This window comes from Furipterus horrens, unplaced genomic scaffold (assembly GCF_987537825.1).
Source record: "Furipterus horrens unplaced genomic scaffold, mFurHor1.1.pri manual_scaffold_5, whole genome shotgun sequence".
Taxonomy (NCBI): domain Eukaryota; kingdom Metazoa; phylum Chordata; class Mammalia; order Chiroptera; family Furipteridae; genus Furipterus; species Furipterus horrens.
In genome coordinates, this window is record NW_028327175.1 from 50321465 (window position 1) to 50335408 (window position 13944).

At 39.0% G+C, this 13944-nt stretch overlaps 1 non-coding gene across 1 annotated transcript; it reads right to left on the bottom strand.

The window, feature by feature from the left end:
* Positions 1–13146: 13146 nt before the first annotated feature.
* On the bottom strand, positions 13147–13337 carry LOC150008588 (U2 spliceosomal RNA). Its single transcript, XR_016511518.1, has one exon. It is a non-coding gene; the product is annotated as a U2 spliceosomal RNA (small nuclear RNA).
* Positions 13338–13944: the final 607 nt, after the last annotated feature.

Below are 13944 nucleotides of genomic sequence, written 5' to 3' on the forward strand. Positions count from 1 at the left end.
CCTTTTTCTCCACATCCTCACCAGCACTTGTTATTTGTCGACTTATTAATGATGGCCATTCTGACAGGTGTGAAGTGATAACTCATTATGGTTTTAATTTGCATCTCTCTGATGATTAGTAATGTTAAACATTTTTTCATATGTCTTTTGGCCATCTGTATGTCCTCTTTGAAGAAGTGTCTATTCAGGCCCTTTGCCTATTTTTTAATTAAATCATTCGCTTCCCTGGTATTGAGTTGTATAAGTTCTTCAAATATTTTGGAAATTAACCATAGGTTGGTTCCCTTTTTGTTTTGTTGATGGTTTCTTTTGCTGTGCAAAATCTTTTCAGTTTGATGTAGTCCAATTTATTTATTCTTTCCTTTGTTTCCCTTGCCCCAGCAGATATATCAGCAAAAATATTGCTATGAGAGACACCTGAGATTTTACTTCCTATGGTTTCACAACTTACATTTAGGTCTTTTATTCATTTTGAGTTTATTCTTATGTATGGTATAAATTAGTGACCTTTGTTTTGTGTGTGTGTGTGTGTGTGTGTGTGTGTGCATGAACTTGTCCAATTTTCCCAACACTATTTTTTTTTTCCTAGCAGATTCCATCTTTTTATTTTATTTTTTTAAAATATTTTTTATTGATTATATTGTTACAACAGTTCCAATTTTCTCCCCCTTGTTCCCCTCCACCTAGCACCCCCCTCCCCCAGCAATCCCCCCCAAGTCCATACCCCTGGTTCATAAAAATTAACTATCCCCCCCCTCTCAAATATTAGGACCCTTTGTAATCTTGTAAAGGACAATGGGCGAAGGTCTCAAGCTCCTCTAGCTGCTTCAAGCTGGACATGGTCGTCGTCCTACCTACCCTTGGGTCCAGAAAACCCTAATAAGAGTGGCGGTGTGGAGGGGAGGGTGGCCTTCCCACATGGGGAAGGATCGTGCAGACTCCAGGTCAGTTGGCTGTCTCCGGTCAACGGCGTGCTTGGTTTAACAGGCTGGTGTCCTTGTTGCCCAACACTATTTTTTGAAGAGACTGTGTTTACTCCATTGTATGCTCTTGCCTCTACTGTCAAATACTAATTGCATAAAGGCGTGAGTTTAATTCTGGGCTCTCTGTTCTGTTCCATTGACCTAAATGCCTGTTCTTATACCAACATCAGGATGTTTTGATTACAATGGCCTTGTAATATAGTTTGATATTAGGTATTGTGATTCCTCCTACTTTGTTCTTTCTCAAGATTGCCAAGGCTACTTGAGGTTATTTTGGCACGATATAAATTTTGGGAATATTTGTTCTAGATTGGTAAAATATGCCATTGGTATTTTAATAAGAATTGTGTAGAATCTATAGATTGCTTTGGGTAGTATGGACATTTTAATGATGTTAATTCTTCCAATCCATGAATATGGTATATGCTTCCACTTATTTGTGTCTTCCTCAATTTCTTCAGTGTCCTATATTTTCCAAGTACAGGTCTTTTACCTCCTTGGTTAAATTATTCCTAGGTTCCTTATTATTATTTTTTGCAGTAGTAAATGGGGTTGTTTTCTTAGTTTCTCTTTCTGATTGTTCATTATCGGTGTATAAAAATGCCACTGATTTCTGAATATTAATTTTGTATCCTGCTAGTGTGCCAAGTTAATTTATTAGATCTAGTAGTGTTTTGATGGAGCCAATATGGTTTTCTATGTACAATATCATGTCATCTGTGAATAATGACAGTTTTACTTGCTCCTTTCTAATTTGGATGCTTTTTATTTCTTCTTGTTGTCTGATTGCTGTGGCTGGGACTTCCAGTACTATGTGAATAAGAGTGGGGAGAGCAGACATCCCTGTCTTGTTCTGGATCTTAGAGGAAACAATTAATTTTTGCCCATTAAGTATGATTTTGGCTGTAGTTTTTTTGTATATGGTTTTTTATTGTGTTAAACTACTTTGCTGAGAGTTTTTATAATAAATGGGTGCCAGATTTAATAGAATGTTTTATGCATCTATTGATATGATGATTTTTTATCCTTCATTTGTCTGTGTGATGTATCACGTTTATTGATTTGCTAATATTGTACCAACCTTGCATCCCCAGAATAAATCCCGCCTGATTACTCTGTATATCTTTTCAATATATTGCTGGATCTGGTTTAATATTTTGTTGTGGATTTTATAGCATCTATGTTCATCAGGGATATTGGCCTATAATTTTCTTTCTTTGTAGTGTCGTTATCTGGTTGGGAATTAGAATAATACTGGCCTCATAAAAAGAGCTTGGAAGTTTTCCCTACTCTTGAGTTTTTTTGCAACAGTTTGAGAAATGTAGGTGTTAGTTCTTCTTTGAATATTTGGTTAAATTTGCCTGTAAAGCCATCTAGTCTAGGACTTTTGTTTGCTGGGTGTTTTCTGACTACTGCTTTAATTTTATTAGTTGTAATCAGTCTATTCACATTTCTGCTTCTTCCTGACTCAACTTTGGAAGACTGTATGTTTCTAGGAATTTATCCATTTTGTCTAGGTTGTCCAAATTTTTGGCATATAGTTGTTCGTAGTATTTTCTTATAATCCTTTGTAGTTTTCTGGTGTCGGTTGTTATCGCTCTTTCATTTCTGATTTTACTTATTTGGGTTCTCTTTTTTTCTTGATGAGTCGGGTTAAAGTTTAGTCAATCTTGCTTATCTTTTCAAAGAACAAGCTCTTGTGGTTTCACTGATTTTTTTTTTTTTTTGTCTCTATGTCACTTATTTCTACTCTGATTGCTATTATTTCCTTCCTTCTACTTACTCTGGGCTTTGTTTGTTGTTCTTTTTCTAGTTCTTTAGTGTAGGGTTAGGTTGTTTGTGATTTTTCTTGCTTCTTTATGTAGACCTGTAATGCTATGACCTTCCCTCTCAAGACTGCGTTCTCTGTGCCCCATAGATTTTGAGTTGTCATGTTCATTTTCATTTGTTTCCAGGTAATATTTTATTTCTTCCTTGATTTCAGTGTTAACCGATGCATTGTTTAATAACATGCTCTTTAGCCTCCATGAGTTTCAATATTTTTGTTTTTTTCTTGAGGTTGATTTTTAGTTTCATCCCATTGTGGTCAGAAATGATGCTTGATATGATTTCAATATTCTTGATTTTGTTAAAACTTATTTTGTATCCTAACATGTGGTCTTTGAGAATGTTCCATGTGCACTGAGAAAAATGTATATTTTACTGCTTTTGGATGAAATGTTTTATAAATATCAATTAAATCCATCCAATCTAGTGTGTTATTTAAGGTTTCTGTTGCCATGTTGATTTTTTGTCTGGAATATCTACCCATTGATGACAGTGGGGTGTTAAAATCCCTTACTATGATGTATTGCTGTCAATCTCTCCCTTAAATTCCACTAAGATTTTAAAAATATATTTAGGTGACTATGTTGGGTGCATATATGTTTATGAGAGTTATATCCTCTTGTTGGATTGATCCCTTTAGTATTATGTAGTGACCTTCTTTGTCTTGATATGGCCTTTGTTTTGAAGTTTATTTAGTCAGATATAAGTATTGCTATGCCAGCTTTTTAGTTTTTCCTTTTCATTTGCATATTTTACCATCCTTCACTTTATTTATTTTTATTTTTTTATTCTTTACAGGGATACAACAATTTAATTATTTTGACAAAAAACCATCACTGATTTTTAGGCAAATGTAATAACCATTCATTTACTTTTCATAGTTTTGACTACCTCCTATGTGACCAAGCATTTTTTTAATATTTTTTTTGACAAAAAATTAATTTTTTTGTTTTTTAATTACAGTTGTCCCATTTTTCCCCATTGTTTCCCCCCACCCAGCCCACTCCTTCTCCCTCAGTCATATACCATCCTTTACTTTAGTCTGAGTATATCTTATGTTCTAAGTTGGGTCTCTTATAGACAGTATATGAGTGGGTCATGTTTTCTTATCTATTCGGCTACCCTAAATCTTTTGATTGGAACATTTACTTAATTTAACATTTAATGTTATTATTGAGAGGTACTAATTTATTGCCATTTTATTCTTTATACCTGTGTGTTGTTTTATGTCAGGAAGTTTGTGGTAATTTGTTACATCAGCCACAGAAAACTAATGCACAACCCTACATGGATAGGAAAGTAAGAAGTGTGTACCTGGGGATGTGTACATTGTTCTCACCCTCAAAAATATATTTTCAAAGTGCAGTTATTGTTTCACATTCTAGGGATTTTATTTTGTTTAACTCATCCAGATTTTCTGTGTTAGGTAAAATGAATACAGGAATGAGTATTATTGAAAGAGGAGGAACCCAAACCCCATCCTTGGAACTTAACCTTAGAATCTAAAAAATCATTTTAAACAAAGTAATGAAGCCACACTCTGAAGATCTGCCTCAGGAGACTTTGGAACTCTATTTTTGTTTCTAATTTCTGAAACATTATTCATGATAATTCAGTCAAACTGAAGCCAATTACTAGAATGTGAGCAGCACATCGTATTCACATTTTGCCCTCAATGTGTCATGAATCAATGAATGAATAGTACCAAGTTTTGTTTTTTTAAGCACAGATGGTGTTTGTGGCAGCCATGAGGCTGCTTCTCAGATCTCTGAGCATAATACTGACACCCTCACTGCTGCATTATGAATCCACCACACTTCTCACAGGTCGCTCCTAACCAATAACTGAGTTGTGGCAGGGAGACTTAGGCAGGCTTATTGCTGCAAGACACAAAACTCCTCTGACAGGTGACTTTGGCTTGAGGACTCTCCATTGGCTTATCAAAAACTTACACTGCATTGCATTCTAAGATGTGTTCCACTGAATGCACCCTCCTCCTCTCCTTTACAATGTATTAGTGCTCCACTTTCCTCTGACTTTCTCCCCATATTCCCTCACAGGTGTTTTTCCAAAAAAAGCTTCTGCACATCTAATCTCATCTTGGTATCTGCTTCTTAGAGAACCTTAAGTAACACAGTGCTTAAGTGTATGAGTCTCACAGAATTCCCTAGATAAGACATTAAGAATGAAAAGAAAAACAGTTCAAATTTAGGATATAAAGATTCTTTTAAAATGATATTAAAGATGCATGTTTATTAACATCTTCAAGACACATTATTAAGTAAAAAATATAGTTTACAAAACAGTATTGATAATGGGACCCTCTTTTTGTAAATAAGCATAGAAAAAGGTATGAAAAGATACACAAGGTTTTAAAAGTGGCATCTTGGTACCATTTAAAATTTCTTGTTTCAGTTTATCTGCAGTTTCAAATATGTCTGCAATGAACACAACTAACTTTTATAGTAACACTTAAGAAAGTTTTTTTAAGCATGTCCTTAATTAAGCATGCTACTCTTCTTTGGTACGGTCCAACATGAAAACTAGATTTTTATCAGACATAAACTTAATTCACCTTCTCAGCCCTATTCAACTGTCTTTCTTTCTGAAGGCACTGCCTGTATTCCAGACCACCCACTGCTATCGCCTTTGCAGAGCTGAGTGGCTTGCTCCTATCTGTGGGTGGTTGTTGAACCTATTGGTGCTAAGCCACCCTCTATTTCCAGGCTTGGTTAAAATCACAATGCAGGACCAAAATTCTGGTTTCCTGAAAGGCTGAATGATGCAATCTGGAATTGTGAGCTCCCCATGCAGTGAAACTTCATTTTTTGGAAATGACAGATGAGAAGGAGCCAAGCTGATACATTTTCCCTTCTTCCTCCATTCCTGTGATTTCCCTGAGCATGGTGTTTTCTTGCATCCTTTCTGGAGAAGCCCCTCTTGCTGAGGAAGAACATGTTCCAAGTGACCTACTGTGTCTTATAAAGTGGTGCTGGAGCAGCCAGGCATCACTTTGCAGGGCTTCACATTTTTCTTGCCTCATTTTTTTCTCTTTCTCACTCTCACCAGTTGGGAGTTGTAAAATAAAAATGCTTGGCCATAATAGATGTAATGTAAAATACTAAAAAAGAGAAGTCATGAACATGCACTATACAGATCCCCTTTCAAGAAAGTCCTTACTTTCCAGTTGCAAAAAGTGGACTTAGTTGACAGCTCCCAGCTGATTAGCACCTTCAGGATTCACCTTAGCTTTTTAACCTAGGTCAGACTCTTCTCAAGGTGGTCCCTAGCCTATGATGAATTGTGACAATGGTAGCTGAGATAATCTTGTTTTTGGCTCTTACCCAATGACTGCACAAGGCTGTATGTAGTACCAAGGTCTAGCCATTTCCATCTAGCTTGCACTTCTACTAACAATCCAGGTTCCCCATAGGGCTGGCAGGGATTCCAGGCTGATGCCCTTCTACCCATCCTGCCTCCCCCCTTTTTCTTTCACAGGTGTTCCTGTCCATAAACCTTTTACATTCCTCTTTCCCTCAGTGTCTGCTTCCCAGAGAACCCAGCTGGCACAGTTGTAATAGATGTAGTCAGAGGAAGTAGGAAGATGGGTTTGGAGACTAAATCTTGCCCCAACTGACGAGCAATAAGCACCCCATTCTTAGTAATGGGTAGAGAAAGGTGGAAGTTCTCTTCCTAAATTTTCAGTGGTGGTGAGTTAGGACACTATACCAATGGGGAAAAATTACTGCCTATGATTTAGCCATTTAAAATGTAAGGTGAATGATAAATATAAGCATAAAGGAATTGGAGATTGGAGGGTTGTTATGAAGTTTCATTGTACCCTACAGACGGATAATGAAAAGCTGTGGGTAACTAACATTGTTTTTTGATACTTAGGTCACTGTCTCAGGACAAGAGAATTTAATATTTAAGCTAAGACCCTAGGAGATATTGTAACTTGTAGCTAGAGTGACTCCTAGAAACCTGGAAAAAGCAATGGCTTTCACAAAGCCTGAATTGAAATACCATGGTATACAGAAGAGGAAGAGAGTAAAAGACTCAGGGAAGTGGAAATGCTGGAATGGATATGTTACATGAAGCCAGAAGTACTATGTTTCCCAGGAAGGCCAAAAGAATACACCACTGACCAAGGGTGTTAGAAATGTGCTGGTGAGAGGGGTTCTCCTCTACAGGCCAGGGTTAACAGCAGGAGAAGCAGCCACAGAATGGGGCTCACTGAAAGCAATGGGGATGAGAAGGCCCTGGAGCAACAGAGGCCAATGGTAGCATTTCACGATAGAAGCCAGAGGGTAAGAATGTCTACAGTTAGGGGATGATTCATAGAACACAGCATCCCTAAAGGTCAAAGAGCTGAGCAGCCAAAAGGTACTGCTTAATACTTTACATACAGGGGCCCAGTAATAAATAGAGTCTTGGCCAAAGTCAAGGGCCACTAAATCTGTAAGCTTACCTCATACTCATTTCCCTGGTCCCTAAATATATAATTGAGATTGGCATACATGGTAGTTGGAGTAACCCCACACATTGGGCCTGTTGGTGAGAACTATCGTAGTTGGGGAGGTCAAGTGGAAGCCTGTGAAACTGCACCCCTCCCACCTATTTAGTAAATAAAAAACATCATAAACCTAGAGAAATGGCAAAGATTAATGCACTCTCAAAGATGCAGGCATGGTGGTCCCTGAAATATTTATTTAATTTGCTGGTCCAGTTCTTGCAGAACCAGATAGATCTCGGAGACTATTGCTAGCTCAATCAAGAAATAGCCCTGATCACAGCTGCTCAGCCAGATGTAGTTCCTTCGCTAGAGCAGATAATGGTCTCTGGTCCACAGTATGCAGCATCGATTTGGCAAATGTGTACTTTTCTGTCCCAATCAGGAAATATTAGAAACAGTTTGCTCCAGGGCCATGTTAACTCTTCCACCATCTGTCATAATTTAGTCTGAAGACATCTGGGCCACCTGGACACATTGCAAAAGATCACATTGATTCATTACACTGGTGACATCATGCTGATCTGGTAGCATGAGTAAGAGGCTGCTAGCAGGCTGGAGACTTTGTTAAGACACATGCACTCCACAGGGAGGGAGATAAACTCTATAAAAACTGAAGTACTTGCCAACTCAGTAAAGTTTCTGTACAGCCCACAGTCAGGTACAAGCCAGGGCATTCCCTTCAAAGTAAAGATGGATTGCGGCGTCATGCATCTACTACTATAATGAAGGAAGCACAATGACTGGTAAGCCTCCTTAGGCTTTGGAGGCAACACATTCCACACCTAGGAAAACTGGCCCTGCCCATATGGAAGGTGCCAAGGTGTCAGTAGGACTCAGAGTACAGAATGGCTCTGCAGCAGGTCCTGAAACAGAGCAAGTAGCAAACTTTCTTGGAACAAAAATCCCAGCACACTCTATATTTGAGATATCAGTAATAGATGATATGGTATGAAGTTTATGGCAGGTCCAAGTGGAACAATCATAACCCAGAAACCTAGGGTTATGGAAGAAGGTCACACTATCTGAAGCAGAGTGTTATGTACCTTTTGTAAAACAGCTCCTAGCATGCTGTGGGGCCCTGATAAGAGTTGGGAATGCTTGACCTTCGGATACCAAGTGCCTATCATAAGTTGGGAACAAGTTATTAAATGGGCCCAGTAGCAATCCATCATAAAACGGAAATGGTACAGCTGAAACTGATTGTAAGCATGAAGTCATGACACAGCTAGGGACATGAGCAGCAGGTCCAGAACCCCATGGCATCCACTGTTTCCCATCATGGCATCCACTATGTAGCAGTGTTCTTCCTCAGCTCACACAAATGACCATATGGGCCTCCCACCCAACCAACCAAAAAAGGAGGAAAAACTCCTAGCTTGGTTTATGGATAGGCTGATTCAGTATATGGGTGCAAAACCAAAAGTGGTTACTGTTTCCACTATAGTCTTATTCAGAGGTGGCTGTGAAAGACAGTAATGAGACATTGTGTGAAAGACAAATCTTCCCAATGGGCAGAACTTCAGGAGGTGCATCTGGTCATCTACTTTGTGTGAAAGGAGAAGTGGCCCAAAGTCAAAATGTACACAGACTCATGGGCAATGGTGAATGATCAGGGACCTGGAAGCAGAAAAATTAAAACATCAGAGACAAGGAGGTCTAGGGAAGAGATATATAGATGGACATAGAGAGTGGGCATAAGGTGCAAAGGTTTTTTTTATCATATATTAATGCCCAATGAAAGCACTGACGTGGTATGGGCACCAAATACCCAAGTGGATAAAATAACTTGACCAGTTGACATTCACTGGTCAAGAGATGACACAGCCACAATGGCAGAGATGGAGGTTTTGCATGGGTCAAAAAATATGGACTCCCAACATACAAAGGCCAATCTAATAATTTTCTGCTTTGAATGTTCAACCTGCCAGCAAAAGACAGCAACACTGAACTCCAAGTGTGGCACTGTTCCTTAAAAAGACAAACCAGTTACTGGGTAGCAAATGGTCTACATTAAGAATTGTCCAGGAAGAAGCAATGATTTTTGTCACAGGAATACACAGATACTTAATCTGTGTATGGGTTTGCATTTCCTGCCTACAGGGCCTCAGCCAGCACCACTACTAGGCCACTTACAGAGTGCCTGATCTAAAGACATGAAACAGCTTAGTATCCAACCAGGGAACCCACTTTACAGATCCACTGGTCATGTCATATACTATATCATCAAGTAGCTGCTGCCTAAATAAAGTGTTGGCATGGTGTGCTGAATGAACAGCTAAAGCACCAGCTCAGAGGCAACACCCTGAGAGGATGGGGGTACCACCCTCCAGGACATGTATAAATATTGAATTACAGCCCTTTATATGGCACTTTCTCCAAGAGAAAAGAACGCATAGGTCTAGCACCAAGGGGTGAAAGCAAGAGTGGCTTCACTTACCACCACTTTCAGTGACACACTGGAGGTCCCCAGGGCTATGGCTTCTATAAGATTAAAGGTCCTAGTCCCCAATATGGGTGTATTCTTGCCAGGGGATAGCAAAGATCCCATGGAACCACAAGCTACAGCTACCACCTGGACACTTTGGGATCTATCTGTGTGGCTAGGAACAAGAAGGCAAAAAGAGGAATCACCATTTTGTCAGGGTAATTAATTCTGATCAGCAGGAGGTGACTGGGATGCTGTTACATGACAGGAACAGGGAGGAATGTGTATGGAACCCAGGTGACCCACTGGGCACCTCTGGGTAGCTCCTACCTAATTGTGTGGCAAATGTTGTGATATAGTAACAGAGGCTATACACAGGTAAGGTTATCCAGAGTTCAGACCCTTCAAAAGTGATGGTTTGGGAAACACCCAGAAGCCACTGAGGCCAGAAGAGAATGAGGGACATTAGGACAGATGATGAAGAGGGGAGACAATGTGTATCAGTTGTGGCCATGGAACCAGCTATAGCCACGGAGGCTACAGATCATCCTTCTAACCTTCCTTTTATAAGTTTCTCTTCAGGAAGAGAGGTCCACCAGAGCTCTGAAGGAACTGCTCCCCAAATATGTTATGAAGTGAATCCACATGGCACATAAAGTAAACTGCAGCAGATATGGAGATGTGTCAAATTAGATCCTCCTTCAAGAAAGGACTCATTCTTCAGCTGCAAGGGGTGGGGTTAGCTGACAGTTCCCAGCTATTTGTGACTTCAGAGTCAGCTTCAGATTTTCATCCTATGCTTTTCTCACCCAGTCAGTAACTGAGTAACAACTAACCATTTCCATTAAATTGAGGCACTTCTTTAAGAGACAATCATTGTGTCAGAGAAATGCAAATTAAAATCACAATGAGATACCACCTCACACCTGCCAGAATGGCTATCATCAGTAAGTCAACAAAAAAGTGTTGGCTAAGATGGGGAAAAATGGGAACTCTCATGTACTGTTGGTGGGAATGCATACTGGTGCAACCACTATACAAAACAGTATGGAGGTTCCTCAAAAAATTAAAAATTGAACTGCTTTATAACCCAGTGATTCCACTTCTGGGTATATATTCAAAGGTACCCAAAACACTAATTTAAAAGAACATATGCACCCCTGTGTTCATTGTAGTGTTATTTAAAATCGCCAAGTACCCATCAATAGACAAGTGCAGCCCTGGCTGGATAGCTCAGTTGGTTAGAGTATTATTCCAATACTCAGAGGTTGTAGGTTCAATCACTGGCCAGGGCACATACAAGAATCAATGAATGCATAAGTAAGTAGAACAACAAGTCAGTATTTCTCTCTCTCTTCCCCTTCCTCTCATTCTCTAAAATCAATATATTAAGAAAAAGCAGACTAGTGGATAAAGAAGTAGCATTACATATATATACCAGGGAATATTACTTAGCCATAAAAAGAATGAAACCTTACCATTTGCAATAGCATGAACGAACGTAGAGGGTATTATGCTAAGTGAAACAAGTCAGTTAAAAAAAGACAAATACCATATAATTTCATTTATAAATGGAATCTAAAATAAACAAAATAATAATAGATTCATAGATACAGAGAATAGACTGATGGTTGCCAGAGGGGAGGTGGGAGTGGGAACTGGGTAAAAAAGGTGAAGGGATTAGAAAGAACAAATAGGCAGTTATAAAAATAGTCATGGGGATGTAAAGCACAGCATAGAGAATATAGGCAATAATATTGTAATAACTATGTATGGTGTCAGGTGGATACTGGAAATATCTGGGGGAACACTTTGTAAATTATATGACTGTCTAAGCACTATCTGTACACCTGAAACTAATACAAAGTAATATTGAATGTAAACTGTAATTGAAAAATAAAATTTAAAAAAAAGGAACAATTTTTGCTCTGCATCTCCAATCCTGCTTCAGCACTTTTTCTTTCACAAGTGTTACACCACCCCCACCCCCTTGCAATAAATGTTGGCATTCCTGACTTCTTTTCAGTCTCTGCTACTGAGAGAATCTAACTAGAACAGCTGTCTAACAGGGCCCTGAACTCAAGTTGTTCCCTGCTCCCAATCCTGGGATGTCTGACCTAATTAATCAGAACTATTTTCTCATATATAAAATTGAAGACTTAGTTATTTCATACTACTTTATATGATTATTATAAAGATAGAATTAACATGTGCAGGAAAATGCTATGTAATTTGAAAATCACTATGTAAACTATTATAGCTTTTATTAAAAGTCCTAAAGATTTAAAGCATTTCCCAGATTACCTAACAATTCATGATAGTTTTTAAGGATTCAAACAGATAATCGTTTTCAAGCCCTTTCAAAGCTAGTATGGTTATGTGGCTTTTCTGTAGCTTTACTTATTCCCAGAGAGTAATTTATACACTCAGACATCTTGCTTGACAATCAGATACAGACCTATAAAGGACTGGAGAGTACTACAGTAGCCTGTCATGGGAATTTGGTTTGTTTCTTTTCATTTCTAGAGTAACAAGAACATTTGAAACAACCCTTTTGACAAAACACAGTGATGGGAGTATTGGAGGGAAATATTTAACACCAATGTCTCCACCAACCAATTTCTTTAGCACTACTGTGATAAGACATAATTTTATGTCTGTGAATAAATACTGCAACACATGTAAATAAAAAATATTTCCTATAAACATATTCTTTTATTGTCCATTCTTATTCATACTTATCTGTAATGTATTATAAGAAGATACCCTGGCTGGTTTGGCTCAGTGGATTGAGCGTCGACCTGCGAGCTAAGTGTCGCTGGTTCGATCTTCCAGTCAGGGCACATCAGAGAAGGAAAACTCTGATTCCAAAAAACCTCCGCTGCCTTGCGGCATACCTCTTCAGGGGAAAGGCTAAGGGAGTAAATCCCGACAGAAAATCCGGAGCCGGAGTCCCTAAGGCGGTTTGACGTTGTAGTCAACACCGGCAACTCCTGCGGCGCACCTGAAGCCAAGCTGTATCGACTCCATCTTTCCCTTGGACCCTTCAGCTGCGAAGAGACGGGGGGTCTGCTGCATGGGCAACAGCAGACCCTCCATATCACCCTGCCCAGGCTCTGTAGCTTCAGCTCCACTGGAGAGGACACTCCAGCGTCATTGCAAGATGTCGATTCAACACGGGAGGAGACAGATACCGTGTCACTCCCGAGTCGGACTGCACAACCATTCTCGGCGGTGCAGATAGACTCTTAAGAAGCTACACCATCGTCTCTCGAGACGGACGGCTGCCGACGATTATAAGAAGATACCTAGTGATCCTGTCATGAGCTCTCTTGCCCCAGCAGCCACCTCCTCCTCCCTAATGTTATCACTTTTTTTTTTTTTTTTTGTTCCCGAGGAGCTGCACGGTGCCTGGAAGTAGTGCAATACTGGTTGATGTACAGCGTGGTTAGAGAGAGCTCCTAGTCCATCTCCCTGCTCTAAAAATCCATTTAATATGCTGTTCTCAGATAGAGGATGTATCAGATGTTAAACTGATAAGAACAGATCTCTACTCTTGATCTTAGCCAAAAGGCTGAGAAGGGATCATGTCATCACTTTTTATCAAAAACAAAACAAAAAAAGCTTTTAGGAATAACTTTCAGCAGAACAGATGGAAAATTTTTCTATAGTGTGCTATTGTTTGCTTAGATGGTGATAGAGATTTGTGATGGGTTCTCTTTCTTCCTACCTTTTGAAAGGTGTATCTCTGATTTGCATTTGAGAGTTGACACAGGTTCAGTTACAAGCTTTGAAAATGTGTAGTTCCCTAGAAAGAACTGCAAAAAGGTATAAAAACCAGTCCTGTTCCCTCTTTGGTCATCCTGCCAAACATGTTTTTTTTTTTTTTTTTTTTGGTCAAAGCAGATTTATAGGTCTAAAATATCTTGTGGTGTGACAGGGCTAAAACTTTTGGCTGTTTATTCAGCTATCAGGACAACACTGAAGTGAAAGTAAGTGTAGCTGACAATACATGGTTAATTCAAATGGTTTTGCATATATTTTAGAAACATGTAAAAGTAAAAGAATGAATTTTCATTGTACTTTACTGTAAATGCAGAATACCTGCAATATGAATTGAACACAAATAGGAAAAAGAATGCCAATAACATACGCTGGATTATAACATCCACTAGGCAATTTTAAGAATGTGT